At 47.6% G+C, this 21,127-nt stretch overlaps 1 protein-coding gene across 1 annotated transcript in view; it reads right to left on the reverse strand.

Moving 5' to 3' along the window:
- MAP3K14 (mitogen-activated protein kinase kinase kinase 14) overlaps positions 1-16,467 on the reverse strand; it is a 43,187-nt gene extending 26,720 nt beyond the window's left edge. Inside the window, exon 1 of the mRNA XM_043904881.1 lies at positions 16,360-16,467. The gene's annotated coding sequence lies outside the window, so the exon portion shown is untranslated. The remainder of the gene's footprint in view (positions 1-16,359) is intronic.
- Between the last annotated feature and the right edge of the window lie 4,660 nt (positions 16,468-21,127).

Genomic DNA, 21,127 nt, shown 5'->3' on the forward strand with positions numbered 1-21,127 from the left:
ATGGGATGCAAGAAACAATGGTAGGCACAGAAATTGATATGATGTTGGTCAATTTAATCAACAATTGAATGTTTAAAAAAAAATCAGTTTAAACCATTTTAAAACACTAAGTTTTAGGGAATTTCCTGGTGGTCCAGAAGTTAGGACCCAGTGCCTTCACTGTTGCAGCCCAGGTTCAATCCCTGGTCAAAGAACCAAGGTCCTACAAGCTGCACGGCAAAAAAATAAAAATAAGGGAAAAATACATAAACGTCTCTCTAGTTCTATTTACTTCAAAACAAAACTACATTTAAGTTTTAGATAATACAGATAAGAAAGAAGGGTGGGGTGGATTGTCCAGTGGGTAGAGTGATATTAGCCTTGCTATTCTGTGAAATTTACATATGAATATTTTACATTTCATTAGGAAAAAAACTATAACTAAGTATGTACGTTAAAACTTAAGTAACTAACTATAAGAATAGTAATACAAGTCAGTTTCCAAAGCAAAAGTGTAAAGAAGGAAAAATAGAAAACTTGATCACTCTAACAAAAGGCAGGGAAAGATGGAAATAAGAAGCAAAGAAAAAGGACAGTAAGTATAAAACGAGAACACAAGTTATCGTGGCAAAAATAAGTCAAAGTATCAATACATCATTAATCACAATACACACGAATAGATGAAGACTGCTTCACATTAAAAGCTGGACAATCAGACAGTATTTTAAAAGATCCAGCTAGAGCTAACTAAAAGAGACAAAACAGAATTATACAGAAAGATTGCGAACAAAGGATGAAAAGAGGTATGCCAGGCCAATACTCACTAAAACATATAATATTAATAGCAGACAAAATACTTAGAAAGATATAACAATCACTTATATGCCCACAAGAAAGCGCCTCTAAATCCAGAGGCAGGGTGAAGCTTTCTGGATGAGGAAGGTCTTGCCTTTAGAGTGTCCTGTCACATTGCAGAGAATTGCAGGATCTTCTAACACAGCGTTCTTTGAACATGTACTGGTCTGCTGGGTGTAGAGCCAGTGCTGAGTGTGGGGTGTATGCTGAGGAAGAAGACACAGTCCCTTGAGGAGCTTACAGTCTCCTGGGGAAAGAGACAAGTAGCTCCTTATAATACAGTGATGCGATGACGGGGACAGACACGCCAAGATGCAGTGGGAACACATGGACAGACAGCTAGCCCCGCCCGTTGGAGATCAGGAAAGGCTTCCTAAAGCAGGGGATACCCGGGGTGGGCCTCAAGGGGTGAGCAAGAAGTTCTCAAGAAAAAGGAGTGGGTGTTCCAAGCAGGAGATGGGGGTTTGATCCCTGAGTCAGGAAGATCCCGTGGAGAAGGAAACGGCAACCCACTGCAGTATTCTTGCCTTGGAAATCCCATGGGCAGAGGAGCCTGGCGGGCTACAGTCCATGGGGTCACAAAGAGATAGACATGACTGAGCGACTACACAACATTCCAAGTAGAGGGGGCGGCAAAAGTTAAGGAACAAAGATGAGAGTCTGTAGGAATTAACAGCTTGAGGTTGCTGGTGAGCAAAGCTTGTCGGGAGCTGCAGGAGATGAGGCTGCAGATGGAGTTCAGGTACCAGACCAGGGACTGTGCTTGATCCTGATCCAAACCACCCCCAGGGGTGAAACTCTCAGCAGAGCGAGAGGAGTCTAATTCAGGGGCAGGGTTCCAGTTGGAGGAACCTACAGGGCAGAGGCAGATGGTGGAGACTGGGCATTAAATGAAAACCCTGCCACTGGGACAGATAATGCCCAGCCTGGGCCGATAATGTCACAAGTTACAGGCCTCTTTAGGGCTGGCTAATTTCCCTTTGGCAGAGAGATGGAGTGGGCACTGGGATCTAGAAACAGGACATTGCAGGAAGGAATGAAACTCAGCTGCAGGAATCTCAAAACCTGCCTCCTCGCCAGCTTGCGACCTGCTTCCCAGGAGAGCAATTTCTGCCTAAGCATTTCCCATTAAAGAGGAAATGAAATGTGAATGTACATTAATCATTAAAATCTTACAGGTCAGTTATGAAAAAGAAACCTGCCATGCCCACAAAACTCAGTCTCGCTGCCAATTCCATAGGTCACACTGCCAGGTAGATGAAATGTGTGGAATAATATTTATGCCCATCCCCAGTTCCCACCACATGTCAATGTTAACTAGCCCCACGTGTGCCGAAACACTGCTGTCTCCAGGCCCCTTCCAGTGTTTAACGCACGAAATCACCGCACACCCGTTCTATTAGCACATGCCTTACCCACTTTCAGCTTCTCCCTGACCCCTCCCATCCCACACTGAGGCCAAGCTAATTAAAAAGCAGAGACATTACTTTGCCAACAAAGGTCCATCTAGTCAAGGCTATGGTTTTTCTAGTGGTCATGTATGGATATGAGAGTTGGACTGTGAAGAAAGCTGAGTGCCGAAGAATTAATGCTTTTGAACTGTGGCATTGGAGAAGACTCTTGAGAGTCCCTTGGACTGCAAGGAGATCCAACCAGTCCATCCTGAAGGAGATCAGTCCTTGGCGTTCATTGGAAGGACTGATGCTGAAGCTGAAACTCCAATACTTTGGCCACCTCATACGAAGAGCTAGCTCATTGGAAAAGACCCTGATGCTGGGAGGGATTGGGGGCAGGAGGAGAAGGGGACGACAGAGGATGAGATGGCTGGATGGCATCACCGACTCGATGGACATGAGTTTGGGTAAAGTCCGGGAGTTGGTGATGGCCAGGGAGGCCTGGCATGCTGCGATTCATGGGGTCGCAAAGAGTCAGACACGACTGAGTGACTGAACTGAATCTCAAATCATCATGTCCTTAAGATAACCTCAAGCTGCAAGACATCTGTTGGCTGTGCATGGCTTATGGGCCCGGTCCCAACTCTGTGGTCCATAATCTCTCACCACTGTTTCCCTAAACACAGGGTGTGGCTTTGGCCAGTCTGAGCTCTCCAGACCCCGCTGACTACTCAGATCTACAGTCTCCGTGTGCGCCTCATCCTTGTGTGAGCCGCACTGCCCATCCTGCTTATCCTTCCCAGGCGAAGCTCAGGCCTTCCACCTCCAGGAAGTCCCTTCTGTTGGCACCTGGCCTCCTTATTCTCCTCACCCTTATTCCCTTTACTCATCATATGAAGTAGATAAAAGAACTCTAAATATGATAAATCATCATACACCAAGGGAAGAGAGCCATTGGTGCACACAACTCCAGAACTGCTATCCAGGAGGTATGGAGCATGTATGTAGAAATACAGGAAAAGACGTACAAAGATGTTCAGTATATCTTTATAGCAGTAAAACACTCAGATAACAATGTCTAATTACATGACAGGATAATATTAAATAAGTCATGGCACAGCCATTAAAAACATTTACAAATAATATTTAGCTATATGAAAAATGCTTATGGGATACAATGTTAACAGAAAAAGGATACAGAATTATATACTCTTGAAAGTCCCTTGGACAGCAAGGAGATCAAACCAGTCAATCCTAAAGGAAATCAACCCTGAATATTCATTGGAAGGACTGATGCTGAAGCTGAAGTTCCAATACTTTGGCCACCTGATTCGAAGAGCCAACTCACTGGAAAAGACCCTGATACTGGGAAAGATTGAAGGCAGAAAGAGAAGGGGAAGACAGAGGATGAGATGGTTGGATGGCATCATCGATTCAATGGACATGAGTTTGAGCAAACTCTGGGAGATGGTGAAGGACAGGGAAGCCTGGTGTGCTACAGTCCATGGGGTCACAAAGAGTTGGACACAACTGAGCGACTGAATGACAACATGAACCCACCTAGCATTTGTCTGTATATTTTATCAACATTTATAAAAATGCAGACACTTAGCACAGATATGCAGTAATGGTTCTCCCTTGGTGGTGTTTTAATATTCTTTATACTTTTCTAATATTTTCACTTTTTTTTTTTTTTTTGCAATGAGCAGGTTCTACTTTTCTTAGTCTTCATTTTTCTTTTTTGGTCATGCCATGCTGCTTGTGGGATCTTAGTTTTCTGACCAGCGATCGAATCTGGACCCTTGGTAGTGAAAATGCAAAGCCCTAACCACTAGACTGCCAGGGAATTCCCTCAGTCTTCATTTTTTTAACAGATGTTTCCAAGTGGCAAAAATAAAATACAGAAAAGATATACAATGAGAAATATAAGTCCTTCCCACCCTTCTCCCATTCTTCTGAGGGGATCCCATTACCTGTTTCTTACATGTCCCTCTAGAGATTCTCTCTCTGGGGTATTACTTCTATGGTGAAACCAAGCTATAACTAAAAGAGGGTCTCTCGGTATGGAATGAGAATCTAGGAGGCATCGGGTCCACATTTGTAACTGGGGCTTCATAAATACTGGATGGTTGCTTCCCCTACCTGTACACACACACACACACACACACACACACACACACACACACACACACACACAGAGGAAACCTTGCCAGAACCCCTGGGGTTGATCAGTGAGTTTTGGCCGCAGGGCCGCTAACACAGAAGCTGGAGATGGGTAAGCTCATCCCTCCTGGTTTTGGTTTTCGTTTCAGCCCCCTTCTGGTTCTCCCCTGGGGACTGTGAGTTTCATTTGCAGTGACTCAAGAAGCAGGAGGGTGCTCACAGATGGCTCCGCCAGCCGTTCCCAGCTCTGATGGCCAGTGCTTCCCTGCTATTGCTTTATAACCATCCAGTGACAAGTTTAACGCAGTGGTGAAGATGACAGATGTAAGGCATGCTCGTGGGCACGTGTGGCCCCATACAGAATGGGAAACAAATGGTACAAATGAATGTATTTCCAAAACAGAAATAAGAGTCACAGATGTAAAAAGCAAACTTATGATGACCAGTGGGGAAAAGGATACATTGGAAGCTTGGGATTGACACATACACACCCCTATAAATAAGTGAATAATCAGTAAGGACCTGCTGCATAGCACAGAGAACTACTCAGTACTCTATAATGATCTATATGAGAAAAAAACTGAAAAAACCAACATGGACATGCATGTAAAAAAAGAGCATGTGTATGACTGATTCACTTTACTGCATAGCAAGAACCAACACAACACTGTAAATGAACTATACCCCGATTAAAAAAAAAAAAAAAAGAGTGGGAAACGGCAGAACAGGACCTGAGAGAAAAACACTGGCCCCTCTTTGGCTGCTTATGTCTGCTGGCAAGACCTCGGCTCTGAACGGACTCAACAATAACCTGCCCATGCATGATGAACCAGGACCCAGGCTTCCTCAGCAGCTAGAGCTGAAATCAGTTGTCCTGTGGACATCTTTGGGTGTTTTCAATGACCTGCTGCTGTATATCTGCACAGAATTACATGCTGGTTGTCAATAATAATAAAAATAATAATGGCAGCTGAGATTGCTTGCTATGCATGTATATTACTCCTTGAATCCTCACAATAACTCTATTATCATTCCCCTTGTACAGAGGGATAAACTGAGGCTCAGCAGATCAGGTGATCTGCCCAAGGTCACACTGCAAGGAAGTGGCGGAAGCAGGATTTGCACATGGGTCTCTTTCATGTCAAAGTCCACATTCTTAACCAAGACACTGTATCCACTTTCAAATGATCCAAGTTTTAAAAACTGGGACCCAAATGGAGAAGCTGCCACAAGCCAAACGTTTGTTAGTGAGAAACCCAGGGACTGACCCAGGAGGAAGCATCTCAACTAGGAAGTATAAGCACAGCCAGCCTACATTCTGGAAAAAGCAACTTTAAAATGGCAATGGGGAACAAAGGCTCCAAGCTTGTGGCAGGCCTGTGTTCCTTAGCCCACCCGTGCTTACCTCAGCTGGGCCCATCCCAGGGGCCAATTCTACAACAAAGTTAAATTCATCATTCATTTTATAAAGTCTGGCTCCAGGTTTCCTGAGCCTAGTTTACCATTTGTTTGTTTTTGCTTTTAATAGCAAAGCCTTGAGCATCAGTTACTAAATTCATAAATGTGGTTATTACTTGGTCCCCAGTTCCCTGATATTGGGTATCATATAAACCTTAAAAGTATTACAAGGACATTTTCAATTCAACTTTCAAATCTTTTGCACAAGGAGAGCCAACAGCATATAGAAAAGATGCCACTGGAAGCATCACTGATCCAGAGACAATTATGGGACTGGTATGCAGGAGGATGGAGGGGGTAGTGTTGAGAAAAACTCTGACCACATGTGTACTTCGTATTATCCAATATGCAGGAAACAATTTTTAATGTGTGCTATGTCAAAACAATTTCATAGAGTCACTGAAATCTGCAGGTTGGGGTATTCTGTGTAACTGAGTGCTCTGATGAGGTGGCAGCTGAAGTGTGTACCACTCCATCATGACCAGTTTCTGATGACAGGGCCATAAAGTGCCCTCCACTCTAAAATCAAGCCAAACATAACCAGCTTTCTTTGATGAGTCAAAACGCACTTCTGGATCTTGCCAAGCCTTAAGGTCATCACCGTGAGCAAGGTCTGCTTGTGAAAAATTTCTCCTTATTTAACTTTTCAGATTGAGCTCTCAGCAAGGAGCGGTTCCCTGGGCTATGGTCAATTTCCACCGCAACAAAACCCCTCCCCACCTCTGTTGGTTGGTAACTCCGCTTTTCACAGGTGGGACTGGCTTCAGGCAGGGTCTACCTGTTTGGTTGGGGAGTTGGAGAGAGACGGGCTCAGCCTCTGGCAGGGAAGAGGCTTCAAGTTCACTGTAGTTATTGGTGACTGGTTCTGAAATTGAGGAACTAGTTTGAGGAACTTCAGAATAAACAAGAAACCCAAACAACTTGGCTTTCCACAGAAGGCTTCCAACACACGGGGGTATATGAAAGGAAGGACAAGGTCCCTTTGGCAGTGGCATCAGACCATGGCCTTGAACCCTGACCATGGCCTCGTTTCAGATGCTGTCCTACACATCCTTTGACAGACTGGCCTGACATGTTCCTTGAGGACATGTCTCTTTCTAACACGGGGTCACATTCTTTGTCCTCCCCCAGGACAGAGGAAAGGGCCTGGGACCCACACTAAGACAGGGAATATTCCCAGAGGGTCTCAGATTGATTCCTTGGTAAAGGAGGGGGCACCAGGAGCCAGCCTGTGGTGGCTTAGCCTCTCTTAGGCCAGCATGACCCAGAAAGAGGAGTGTGGATTCTAGTTTTGCACTTCCATGCACAACAAACAGCCAGTGGCTACCATGCTCCAGGGGCTGTGCTGGCCAGAGCAGATGCGAGGGTGACCAAGGCAGAAATGGTCTCGAGTTCCCACTGTTGTAACCCAGTCACTGAGACCCATGTGTCAGGCCTCAGACCATCCGCCTGCGCCTCTGAGTGGCCCCAAGCATATGGGATTGGCAAGTGCGGCCACTGCCCTCTTCGCCCCAGCCTGGAAGGCTAAGATAAGTCAGCTGTGTCTTTAACAGGCTGCTCCTTGCTGACTTCCCTGGTGGCTCAGATGGTAAACTGTCTGCCTACAATGCGGGAGACCCAGGTTCCATCCCTGGGTCAGGAAGATCCCCTGGAGAAGGAAATGGCAACCCACTCCAGTACTCTTGCCTGGAAAATCCCATGGACGGAGGAGTGTGGTAGGCTACAGTCCATGGAGTCACAAAGAGTCGGACATGACTGAGTGACTTCACTTTTCACCTTTCACTTACTCACTGTCTGCTTTGGCTCTGAGCTACATTCCAGCACATTTCTACTGACAGAGCCTATACCTCCACCATTGCGCTCCTTTCCCCTGGAGTGCTGAAGTTTCCAGATTGCTCTCAAGCTCCTATTCCAAGAGATACAAGGACCCACGATGAGAGCGATACTGTGGGTGTTCCTGCCCAGACATGCTGGATAGGAAGGCAGGGCTCCTCCCCACGGGAGCTGGGGAGGGAAGCCACCATCTGAGGGGACTTACTCAGTCCCCTCCAGCTCCCACAGCCATGGTTCAGGATTTGGCACCTGTAATATGTCTGCCTTCATGTCCATCTTTCCGCCACCACGGCAAGCTTGTCGAGGGGCAGCACCTCAACAAAAGAAGACTGAGTGCTAAAGAACTGATTCTTTTGAACTGTGGTGCTGAAGAAGACTCTTAAGAGTCCCTCGGACAGCAAGGAGATCAAACCAGCCAATCTACCCTGAATACTCATTGGAAGGACTGATGCTGAAGTTGAAGCTCCAATACTTTGGTCACCTGAAGCGAAGAGCCAACTCACTGAAAAAGACCCTGACATTGGGAAAGACTGAAGGCAGAAGGAGAAGACGGTGACAGAGAATGAGATGGTTGGATGGCATCACCGACTCAATGGACATGAACTTGGGCAAACTCTGGTAGATGGTGAGGGACAGGGAGGCCTTTCATGCTGCAGTCCATGGGGTTGCAAAGAGATGGACGTGACTTGGCGACTGAACACACAATGTATCTGCCTCAATGTCCATCTTTCTGCCACCACAGTGACCTTGTCGAGGGACAGCATCTCAGCTGTCCTTGTTTTCAGATGCTAGTGCCTAGCAGAGCCAGTGCATTTGATCCACCTGGTGAGCTTTGATTGGGAGAAAGGATGCCTGATGTACTTCTGCAGGACAGACGGGTGCCATAGGCTCTGAGACCCTAGGCGGTGCAGTCGCCTGGTGAGCTAGAGGGAAGAAGTTAGCTCCAGCACACAGCATGGTGGCTGTATGCTGCCTGCATCCCAGCAAGGAGGAGTCCTGCAAGCCGGCCACTGAGCCACCTTTGTCATCCTCTCTCCTAAATGCTGGAGAAGGAAATGGCAATCCACTCCAGCATTCTTGCCTGGGAAACTCCATGGTTGGAGAAGCCTGGCAGGCTACAGCCCAAGGGGTCACAGGAGTCAGACACGACTGAGCAACTGCACATGTACACACACTCCTACATGCTCACTGAGAGAAACACATGATTTCCAATTCCTGAGACAATGACCTTTCTGAACTGGATGGCAAGCATCTGGGCTCAGATTTGCATACATGTGTTAGACGGGAGGTCACACGCAAATCTCTGACTTTTACATTCATCTTTTTTTTTTTGGCCACATGACAGGGAGTACAAGATTTTAGTTCCTTGACCAGGTGTTGAACCTGTGCCCTCTGCAGTGGAAGCATGGAGTCTTAACCACTGCACCACCAGGGAAGTCCCTTATATTCGTCTTTGTAAATCTATTCCTGCCTCTCAAAGTACAGCATCTCCCAGGTTAGGTTGGTTCATCCAACCTAACATCCTGGGCTAAAGAAGTCCATTTCTAATTTTAATTGGCAAAAGCATCCTCATTTGAGGCTGGCAAAGCCTCCCTTTGTCCCAAGCCTCCCAGCTCTCCCTAGTAGTGACAGAACTAATTTTGGTTTGGTAAAAGGAAATGTCAAAGACAGCAGAGCACGGTGGTGGATCTCAGACAGGACAACTCTTTGGACTTAGAGGGGACATTACTCAGATGTGACATCAGGCTTTGCCCACAAGGGAGAGCCTCTTCACTGAGAGGAGCTGGATGGATCCAGAAGGAATGATGCCCAACTACTCCGGGTCTTTGGGCCACTTGGAAAAAGATGTAGAAGAGCTTCTTGGCACCCAGTGGGTTTGCAGCCTCACAATCAATCATTCATAGCTACTGAAGGCCCACCTCTGGGTAAGACACTGCCTGGTGAGGTAGGTCAGTGCCCTACAGGCGGAGACAACCTTTGAGACTTCCAGGTAACCCTGCCCAGAATTGTATTTTCTTATCAATCTTCATCTCCTGCGGTTACACAAACCTCATGGTACAAGAGTGTCAAATAAATAGCTTTCTGTTTACTTTTTCTTAGAGCAGCTATTGCTCCACCTCCACCCTCCCCAGGCCTGGCAGAGCTAGAAGAAAGGCCGAGTGTGATGGGGTTGGGTGGGGATACGAAGGAGGAGTAACCCCTGCTCTGGGAGTATCTCCTTTGCTCAGTGGCAGCACAGCGCGGCACAAAGAGCCTGGACTTTAGCTCAGATCCTGCAATTAACTAGCTGTGTGGCCCTGGGCAACTCACTTAACTTCCTGAGTTCACCATTTTCTACTCTGTTAAACAGAGAAGTGTGTAAACAGTTATGATCACTTCCAGGCTGTAACTCAAAACAGTTCTTTCTTTTTAAAAAAATATATATTTTTATAATTTTATTTATTTCTTTGGCCTTGCTGGGTCTTTGTTGCTGCATGGGCTTTTCTCTAGTTTCGGTGAACAGGGGCTACTCTCTGGTTGCGGTGCTCGGGCTTCTCACTGCAGTGGCTTCTCCTGCTACGGAGCACGGGCTCTTGGGCGCGCAGACTTCAGCAAGTGTGGCTCCTGGGCTTTAAAGCATAGGCTCAATAGTTGTGGCACACAGGCTTAGCTGCCACGTGGCATGTGGGATCTTCCCAGATCAGGGATCGAACCCATGTCTCCTGCACTGGCAGGTGGATTCTTTACCAATGAGCCACTAGGGAAACCCAACAGCTCTTTCTTGACAGAGAGGTTCAGGCCTAAGGTCACTTAGCCACGCCCACCCAAAGTGACTGCTGGCTAGTCTAGATGGAAGAGGTGTGGGCAGGGGGCTGGAGAGGAGTCTGATGGATAAAGGAAACAAGGTAACACTAGCTCTTCCTCTGTGGTTTCAATAAAGTCAAGCCCACCAGGACACTGAGAGGTCTCTGACCTTCAGCAATAAGTTCAACGCCAACTGTATTGGTCTAGAACAGAGAGTCTGAAACAAACCCTGCGCCTTGAAGGATGCCTGCTCATGACTTTAAGAGGGTTGGCAGAAAGTCCGGCAACCAGAAACTGTGTGGAAGAGATGGCTCAGGAGTCTCCTTTGCAGCATCTTTCTGAATCCAAACACTTGCTCCAGAAGTGTGGCAGACTCAGAATTTGCAAGTTTCCAGAAAGTCAAGGTCCAATCTAGCCTTTCTAATCCCTGGAGCTCTTCAGAGCCTCCAACTCAGGTGGTGAAAAGGAAGGCAGGTAGAAAAGGGTTCCCCGAAAGGCCTTTCACACCAAAGTTGTGGTTTGTATCTTTCTGCTTCTTGCCAAGGGGTTTCCCAGCTCCCTGGAGCCAAAGCTCTCCTCTGGCTTCTTTGTTGACTGTCATTGGAAACGGGCCATTTTCCACCCTCAAGGTGGTTGGGCTCAAGAGCGTGGTGACACAGCTGATCTGGGCTCTCTGCCGGGTCCACATGACCCCCCTGCTGGGGGAGCCATTTTTCTGTCATTTGGCAAGCCCCGGGAGCCCCTAGCTGGCTTCCTTATCCCCCCTGCCTCCAAAGCCCCTGGACTGAAATGAACATGAGCTTTGGCCGACAGCTTCTCCACAAGGTCTGCTCAAGACTTCCTCTGTGACTGAGCTGCGGAATAAATCGCATGTCACCTACACCCCTGCAAGTGTGACTCACCTTCCAGAGAAAGTGCTCTGCTCACCTAAGCAAAGCTGCCTGGAAAATGACTAAGGCACCTATCAAATGCAGTCTGTGGGGCCAACCAGTTGCCGACCTGGGCTCAGACACACTCTGCCTCTCACCTCCAGTCTGAAGTCAAGTGTGGAGCTGCCACTCCGGGCCTGCTGGTTTCATTTTCATCTGAACTGTTAGCTCCACATGAGGCTTAACATCCGGTGATCTATTTTTTCTAAAAACTAGGTTCACTTTAGAAATGACTCTTTGGCTATGAAGACAGCTTCCCCAAGAGAAAACAAGATGTTATTTAAAGGGGACGTCAGCCTGGTGGGAGCTTGCATTTTTGTTTTCTATTAAGAAAGGGGGGAGAAAAAGAATTTAAAATGTAATGTGAAACTGTTTTTTGCTTTTTTTTTCCCCTTGGGTGATTTAAAGGGAAATCTGTGAGTTGCTGACTGCGGATCCAGGGCCCCCAGACCGCTGAAAAGATGACAAAGGGCAGGGTGCCACATGGTGGTGGGAACCTTGCCCCACAGGACCCAGGCTTCCCTTTTAGTCTCCCAAACAGACAGGAACAAGTGTTTGTTGACTTAGATTCTACACAGTATTTTCCTTTTTTCCCCTCCAGAGTTAAGACTAGGACCCACTTCACTGCATGGGGGACACAGGAGGGCCCCAGAAAGGCCCATCTGTACCTCCCTCTGGGTGGTGGCCGAGGGTGTCCCAGGTTTAGGCTTGCCAGCTCTGAGCAGGCAGAGCTGGAGCCTTGTTAGGTTCCTTTGGAGGGTGATGAGGGTGGAATTTAGTGTAAGACAGGGAGAACATGACAGCTAAAACCTCCAGACGGAAGAAATGTCCCATTGGTGGTCCTGCTGAGAAAATGACAGGCCCTGTCAGGCAGCCTGACCCTTCCTGACATCATCTTACAGAAAACAGGTCTAGTCAAAGTGGTAATCACCAACTACTAGTACTGCGATTACTACTACAACCACCAGCCACATTTACAGCCATTGTGTCCTCTGGCTTATTCCGTGCTGAGCTCAGCACTTTATATATATTCTCTCATTTTCTACTCAAAGCAACACCACAAAATGTTTACAGACGGGGCACCAGACGCTTAGGGAAGTGAACTGATTTGCCTGAAGTCACACAGGCAGACCGTGGCAGACCTGGACCTGATCTGGGTCTCTCTCTGACCTGGCAGCCTAAACCCCCACCCGGGGCATAAAGATGCCATGGACTGACTCTACCATTCTGGGCAGGTTGCTTGACCCCTCTGCTTTAATTTCTGCATCTGTAAAATAGGGATAAGCAGACTCGACCAGAGGATGTGCTCTTTATCTTTCAGACTTTTAGTAATAATTATTACGGATAATATGTATCAACTCTTAATTACTTGATAACATTTCTGAGTTAATACTTGTGAATGTAAATAGAAAAATAAAGCAGCTACCCTGGTTTAGTTATATTCAAAATGGACATGTTTTGGAAACAAACAAACAAAAAATCCCAACTTATCCTTTTATAAATAAGTTAGTAGAAAAAGCATTAAACTAGATGTCAAGAAATGTGGGTTTAGATTCTGGACAGGACACTGATTTCCTGAGTAATCTCGTTCACTTTATCTCTCCTTAATAGGCCTCATGTTCCTGCTCTTGGTCCCTGCCTTCTTTTGTAGGAGTACTGTGAGAAAACAGAGAATGGCCACTAGGTATCATCACTCTTAATGTCATATAATCTCAAGGGATTCATACCAGTCGGATAAGAGATTAAAAGATATAAAATAGCAAGAAGAGAAGGGGCTCTTTTTACTGAAGTACAGTTGATTTACAGGGTTGTGTTAGTTTCCAGTATACAGCAAAGTGATACAGTTTTATATATACACATATATGTATTTTTTCCCATTATCATTTATTACAGGATATTGAATATAGCTTCCTGTGCTATACAGTAGGACCTTGTTGTTTATCCAATCTTTATGTAAGAGTTTGCATCTGATGGTCCCAAACTCCCAATCTACACCCCCACCCCCATCCTCTGCCTTGGCCACCATAAGAAGGGGATCCTTTAAACTAGAATACAATGAAGGGCACACAGGCCACTGAGGAAAAGTGAATCTTCTCTGCATGGTCACTCAGGTAGTTAAGACAAGGCCAGAACCGAAGACCCCAAAGCCAACAGATGTTCAGTGCCTCGCTCAGCTCGACTGAAATGTTCTACTACTCGATCTGCCCTATGTTTGGCCTTCCATTTCTAATCGACTGCTTTCAACATTTCAGTCAGCACCACCCAGCAAAGGCAGAGCCTTCACACGTGCATCAATTTAAAAGCTCACCTACCCCTTGAAGGTGCTCAACCCCCACTACTTTCCCTGCCCAGGGATCTCAGTGTGCGGAGGCCAGGAGGAGCTGGCTTATCCTTAAAGCTTCCCAAATCCACTGACAGGGAACTGTTCCCACCACCACCACTTTCACACTGCTGTCTTCCAAAGTGCCCATAAGGCTCAGATGTTTCCAGTTTAACTGAAATACTAAAATGGGGCAAACAGGAAGCATCAGATACAACTGCGGTAGTGACTTATTAATCATGAAAGCAGAATTTTAGTTGCATTTTAACCTTTTGCCAGGAAAAAAAAAAAACAGCTCTCAGATGATGGAAGCCATTGGTACAAAGAGGCTGCCTATGTGTGTATCAAGCTAACTTACACTTTTAATTTAGGGCCAAACTTGGTTTGAAGATTTCTTAACCACCCTCCCAGAAAGACCATCTGTTGGGTCAACCAACATGAATCTCTCAGCTCTTCATCAAGGGAGGCCGGCCTGTTAGGAAAGCTCATGTGCTGTCCATTGAGACAGGAAAAAAAATAGGAAACTAAAAGTGACATCGCAGGCCAAAGTGATGGGACACTCTTAAGAGGGTGCCAACAATGAGGAGAACAGCCCTGGGTCAGTCTTTACCCATCTCCCATCTCTATAGATCTCGCACCAGACCCTGGCCAGGATGAACCGTTACCACACGCCAAACAAAAACCACAACAGTTGCCTGGAGTTGGACAACCAATCAGGGCAAGCCCGCTTCTCAACATTCAGTGATACACAAACACTCCAAGCAGATCACAATGGAGTCAGTGTTCAATAGGAGAAACAAAATGAGGAACCAAACCTCCGTCTGTGGAGGCGAAATGGCCAACCAGACATTTTTGTTTAAAAGATGAGGGTTCATTTGGCAGGGTCTCTGTCTGTGGTGCCGCTTGCTCCCACAAACTCTAACAGACAGCACCAGGGGTGAAAAACCCCCTTTCAGAACTACTCCTTATAACCTGAAAACAGTCAGAAGGGGACTGAAGGTTGGTGGCTTACTGCTGTCTGGTCTCACAAAAGAGCTGGAACACATACCTGGATATAGATTTCTAAAATTAAAGTCAGAGATGAGTACTTTTATTTTGAGGCCTTCTGAGAAATTCACCACCACACCCTTCAAAATAAATGAGGATGTCCTCAAGGCATCTGAAAATCTCAGAGGTCTGGCATCGCTGCACCAAAGGAACAGACTTTGACATCACTTAAAAAACACCAAGAGTAAATCCAAACACTTTGTAAGTGAGACAAGCACCTGTTCTCTCATGTTAAGAGCATAAATACCACACCAAATACTTCTCCCCATGTCCTGCATCCAAGTCCCATAACGTGGTTCTGCTTTAGGGAAAGGAGCCGGGGAAAGACTCCAGTGGCCCAGATTAAAGTCATCACCCTGAGTCTCAGCTATGAGGCATTGGGCAAGAGCCATTTACCTGCCTCCAGTCCCTGCCAAACACACACCTGCCTCAGGTGCCTCACCTCTAAAACAGGACAATATTATCTATCTTATCACACAAATATCCGAAGGAAAAAGGTTACAGCTATGAAGATACTAAGTAAAAAAAAAAAAAAAGACACATCACTAATGTCAAGATACTATCTCCTTCTAATCTTTCAGAGAGACCATGTTTCTAGTCAAGGGGTTTTCAACATTTATTCCTGGAATAAACTTCAGAAGGCTATTCTGTATCAGATCCCACCTCTCACCATTTAACTTCACTTGCTTTCTGAGTTCACATCAAGGGACCAGCCTTCACTGTCTTCCAGTTAACAAAAACAATTTATATCACAGATTTCTGTCTCTTTTCTCCACTCATTCCCCAGTCCACCCTTTAGGACTGAGAGCCACATTTTAAATTCAATTAGGAAAAAAACTGCTTTTTCTGAAGTTACCCGGCACAGAGGAGGTTCCTGGGCAAGTGGGACTCTTTACAAGGGGCCTCCTTCTGCCTGGTGCCCTTTGGCTGCAGGCTGCCAGGGCCACAATGGACTTCCAAGATGGGATATTTTATCCGAGCCGACAGAGGAAGTCCTGAGTGGAGTGGCAAGAAGAATTACCGAGGGGTCGGGGAGAGAAAGGATGCTGCGACCAGCCAGCACTGCCCCGCTGGGTGCTGATCGCAGGCTCCGTCTCTTCTCCCAGGTTCGGGGTGTGACCCCGAGAACTTCCCAGGAAAGACCTGAGGGTTTCACTGCCTGGACAGGTGGGAGGACTCAGGGACCCAGCGCGCTGGGGCGTTCGGCACCTTAAGTCCAGTGCCGAGGTGAGCTCTCACTCTGGAGAACATCCAGAGAACCGAGCAGGACGGCCAGGCCTGGGCGGTGGGGCAGCCTGGCGCGGGGAAACGGGGGTGTCGGGGAAAGGGAAGGAAGGGGCCCCTGCGCGCGCTTCGGGCGAGCGTGTGGTCTGCGGGTGTGCAGGGCGAGCCCGGCGTGCGACCGTGGCCCTGGCGGCGTGAGTGAGGGCGCAAGGGCGGCCAGCTGCCACAGCCGAGGACCCGCGCGAGTGGGTCCCCGGGCCGCGCCGCCGACCCCACCATTCCGATGCGGCGGGCCAGGCCGCAGCCCGGCCCCGGTTTGAGGAATGACCCGTCCTCTCTGCCCCTCGCCCCGGGACTCGCTCTAGTCACCTACCGGCCGAGCGCCGATCTCCCCCACCAGCGAGTGTCGCGCTCGCCTCGCCCTCGATCTCCCGCCGCCTGTCGCCGACCGCTGCTCTCTGGGCCCACGGTCGCCCCGCCCCACCCAGGACCCCGCCCCCTCACCGCCTTCCCGGCCGCCCCCGGGGCCACGCCTCCACCCGCGGCAGCAACTTTGCCTCGCTTCGCGCCTCCTTGCTTTGGCCGCACCTAGCTTCTGGCCCCGCCCACTCCCCCAATCTTCCAATGAGACGGCGCGTCCCAGCCAGTTCCTTCCTACCGCCCCAAGCAACGATTGGTTAACGAGGCCCTGTTTCCAGAAATGGGCACTATTTCCGGACAGTGTTTATAGCGAAGAGATTGCTGGGCAGACGGATTGACAGAAGGCGGAGGCGGTCGGGGTGTTGGTGGAACCACACATGCGCGCTCGACTTCTGGCAGTCTTACGGGTGCGTTCCTCTGGAGGTTACGGGAAGGAAGGGCCAGTGTGCGCATGCGTGGGCACTCCCCAGCCTAAGACCTGGTTACCTAGGAGACCGCGCGGCGCCTTCTCCTCAGGTTTTGGTTGTGTTTCCTCTTTGCTCCAAGCCTTGGCGGCTGAGGCGGGTGTGTTGGCTGTTGGGAGGAGAGAGGCGGGGCGGGGCTGTGTATTTAGAAACATTTTATTGAGCACTTACTGTGAACCTGGGGCTGTAGCGTCTCTGAGGCTAAGATAGGTTCTAGTGCCTGCCCTTGAGAAGCTTGGGGAGCTAAAGGCTTATACAGGTTACACCTGTGTGTTGAAACCCTTGTCTGCTGAGAGCGTGCGGCTGGCGTGGTGCAATCCCGTCCTACAGTCAGAGAAGTAACCTGGTGTGAGCGCTGCGTGAAGCATCTCCTCGCTGGGTTTACAGGTTATGGAGCCGGAAAGAAGACTAGAGCTTTACCTATGTATAAAAAGGACTTGGAGTCTGAATATTCAGAAAGGTGTCAATAGTGGTTCTCTGAATGAGGATGGGGCGGCGAAGGGGTTGGGGAGTCGGTTTAGGTAGGTACGGCTATTTTTTCTTTTCTAACTTTTGCTTTTCCAAATTTTCCAGTGTTTCCACAGTGAGCTTGTTTTTTTATTTATAATAAAAAAAAAATTCACACTTAAAAAATAGTTTGCAAAATAAAAGATATGCTGGTACCTGGGCACTCCACCCCCATCAGTGGACTAGGGCAGGCAAGTGAGTTACCCCACTCTAGTGGTAGAGGTAAGCAGGCCCCATTCAAGGCCGTCTGGAGAAATAAGGATTACCCCATCTCTAGAAGCCTTGGAGCAAAGACCTGCTCAGGTTTTGTTTTTTTAGCCTGTACCACGCAGCATGAGGTATCTTAGTTACTTGACCAGGGGTCAAACCCGTGCCCCCTGCATTGAAAGTGCAGAGTCTTAACCATGGGGGTGCCAGGGAAGTTGCAGAACCACTTTTCGGATAGTCATTCATGATGTATGTTTCTGGAGATCTGCCTCTAGCAGACATCTTGGTTGTGGGGAATACGGAATACCATTCATTCAAGCAGAAGACTTAACCTTAGGGCCTCATCCACTCACTCAGGCCATAGATTAGTTTTGTTTGGCTGGTGCAATGTTTTCTTAAAATTGAATTTGCATGCCTTAGAGCAGATCCTGGAGTTCCTCACAGCACACCCCCGCCCCCCTCCCCTAGGCTTGCTCTCAACCACTTACCCTATGTCATCTGCGTGGCTACTGAGACATTCGGGGTTATGGTCCCAATAGAGCCCATGCTTCAGAGTTGGATAGTCTCTGTTGCATAAACTGGCTCTGCTACTGACTGGTGTGGGAGATGATGGGTAAAGAAGAAGCTGGGGGGCCCTTAAAGCTGCTTCCAACCCCAGGGTTTTCATTTCAGTGACTCAGGGAGAGGTGGAACTTGGCCAGATGGTTGCTATCAGCAAGCCTGGATGCAGAGCTTGCCTCTTCCACCACCTGTTTGCCTCTGGGCATATCGCTTCTCAGGAAAGACAGGGGCACAGGGCCAGAGTTTGCAGACATTCCCTGGCCCGCCTTAGCCTTCTGCCTCTTTCACTGTTCCTTCTTTATGACACCCAGTGCCCATGTACTTTACCCAGCTTCCCTTGACATTTCTCTGGGTCGGTGGGATACCCTCCCCACAGCCCGCCCCCCCTCCCAACCGCAATCAAGATGATCTATCTTTAAATCTATCCAGAAACTTTGGAAAACTCATCAGTGGCAAAAGAGTTGGACACGACTGAACAACAACAGCAAAATCTATTCACTAACACTAATGTGTATTGGAGTGAGTGAATGTCTTGATCCAGAGTTGCAACTTCCAAGAAGGAATTTCACATTAGGTTGCACGAGAGGAGCGAGCCTCTACAGGCTAGTGAGGGAGAGATTTGGGGCAAGCAGGGCCTCGTGGTTTTTTCAGCTAGTTTCCTCAGGCCTTTCCAAGATCCACTGTGTGTGGGCTGAAGTAAGAGACAGCGTGACATCCACTCTGAGCTCCACAGAGACTCCAGGCCTTGAAATGCTGGCATCTTTTGGAAGGAGTGCTTCAGGGTAAAATGACTTCCTTCCAGCCCAGCCAGCTAAGTCGCGGCAACCTGGAAAGGTTTCTAGCCCCGAGTCACTTGTGCAGTCTCAGCTCTGCCTGAAATAAAATAAACTGGTATTTGTGGGGTGACTCACACCTGGAGCAGTGAGTTGGGTTCTCAGCAGTCAAGGATTTCCACATCTCACCTCCGTGTTTCAAGTCTGGAAATGGAAGGGCAAGACTGCTCTTCCAAAACGAATAACAGCTTCTGTTTTATGAGAGCTTACAGAAAATAAACCAGCTATTTATAAGTGCTTTAAAAAACATTAAAAAAATTTTTTTTTATTGTGCCAGGGATATTTAGCTGCAGCGTGTGGAATCTAGTTCTCTGACCAGGGATTAAACCCGGGCCCCCTGCATTGGGATTGTGTAGTCTTAGCCACTGGATCACCAGGGAGGTCCCTCTAAATGATTTGTATGCATAATAACCTCACTAAATATTCACTCCTGTCCAGGGTTTCCCAACTTGGCACTGCTGACATTTTGGATTAGATAATTCTTTGTTGGGGGGGGCGGAGTATCATATTATTATAAGATGATTAAGAGCATTTCTGGGAACCTCCCCAGAGGGCCAGTGGTTAAGAATCCACCTTGCAATGCAAGGTGGACTCAGGTTTGATCCCTGGTCAGGGAACTAAGATCCCACAAGCTCCGGGGCAACTAAGCCTGCATGACACAACTAGAGGTATGCTTGCTGCAACTACTGAGCCCTAGCGCCATAGCTAGGGAGCCCATGCACCTCAATGAAGACCCAGTGCAGTCAAAATAAAAACAGATAAAAAATAAAAAGGGAGATTATATCCCTTGTTTAAAAAAAGAAAAAAGCTCTTTTGGCCTCTGCCCACTTGATGTCGGTAATACCACCCTCCTACACCCAGTTGTGACAGCAAAAAATGTCCTCAGGCATTGACAAATGTCCCAAAGAGAGCAAAATTACCCCCAGTTGAGAACCCTTAACCTCATAGAATAGGTTATTGCTATTACCACCCCTACTTCACAGATGAACAAACTGAGGCTCAGAGAACAGTAACACTCAAGCAATAGAAGATCTGGCTTTCAAATCATATGTGACCCAGAGCGCCTGCTCTCCTGCATGCGGGACTCTACAAAGAGACCGTGGGCTTTAAGTAGTAAATTGCCCAATCATTTCTGTAGAAGAATGATGAAGACTGAGTGAATTTTGTGCATCAGGGAGAGAGTGCCATTCTTGAATCATTTCTCCATTTCTGTTTGCTTTGGAAGAAAGGAGATTATATTCTGGTTTTTATTGCCTTAGTCAGCACAGTTCATGGTGTCCAGCCATGTCTAGTGAGAAACTGGCCAGTGAATCATCTGTGTGTCTGTGGATCTCAGGCCCCACATTCTTGGGAGATTCTGAAGTTATGCTTGAGAAGAATTCGTATGTGAGGCTGAGATCAGAGAGGACTGGGGGGTTGCAGTGGATGTTCCTGAAGGAGATGCAGTGTTCTTTTGCCATCTGGGGCCTGGCTGAGGCTGCAGCCATGGCACTGTCGTCCTCCCAGGTGTGAATCTGCCCCATTGCTGCCACACAGTCCAGAGGTATACAGGGGGCCAGGGAGGCAGGACAGGGAGTGGATGCAGACAGTGCTGTGCTGGGACTTTCTTCCTGTGCTGCCGTCAGGAACTCATGTTGCTTGAAATCAGGCACGATGTAAATATTTACACCATGGGAATTGGCAGACAATATAAACCAGGGCTACCTACCCCCAAGCTGACTGTTCAACATTTCCCAGCACGCCATTGTATGTGGATTCTGGACTCTGATTGCCCCTTATCCATTCTGCTTCAAAGGGGACATGGAAGAGGACACAGCAAGCCATAGCACTATGGGACAAGAGGAGGAGCCCTGGCCATGTGGCTGAGGGGAGAGGTGTCCATTTCCACGAAGGATGGAGCCTGGCGGGGGATGTCTCGAACACGGGGCAAAAATAACATCACATGTAAATCCATGGCTGATTCATGTCAATGTATAACAAAAACCACTACAATATTGTAAAGCAATTAACCTCCAACTAATAAAAATAAATGGAAAAAAAATAAAAAATAAAAAAAAATACCTTCATGGCAAAAAAAGAATATTATGTATAGTTATGCATTAATAAATAGCATTATTTATACATTTATACATAACATTTTGTATAATTA

Source organism: Cervus elaphus, chromosome 5 (assembly GCF_910594005.1).
Source record: "Cervus elaphus chromosome 5, mCerEla1.1, whole genome shotgun sequence".
Taxonomy (NCBI): Eukaryota; Metazoa; Chordata; class Mammalia; order Artiodactyla; family Cervidae; genus Cervus; species Cervus elaphus.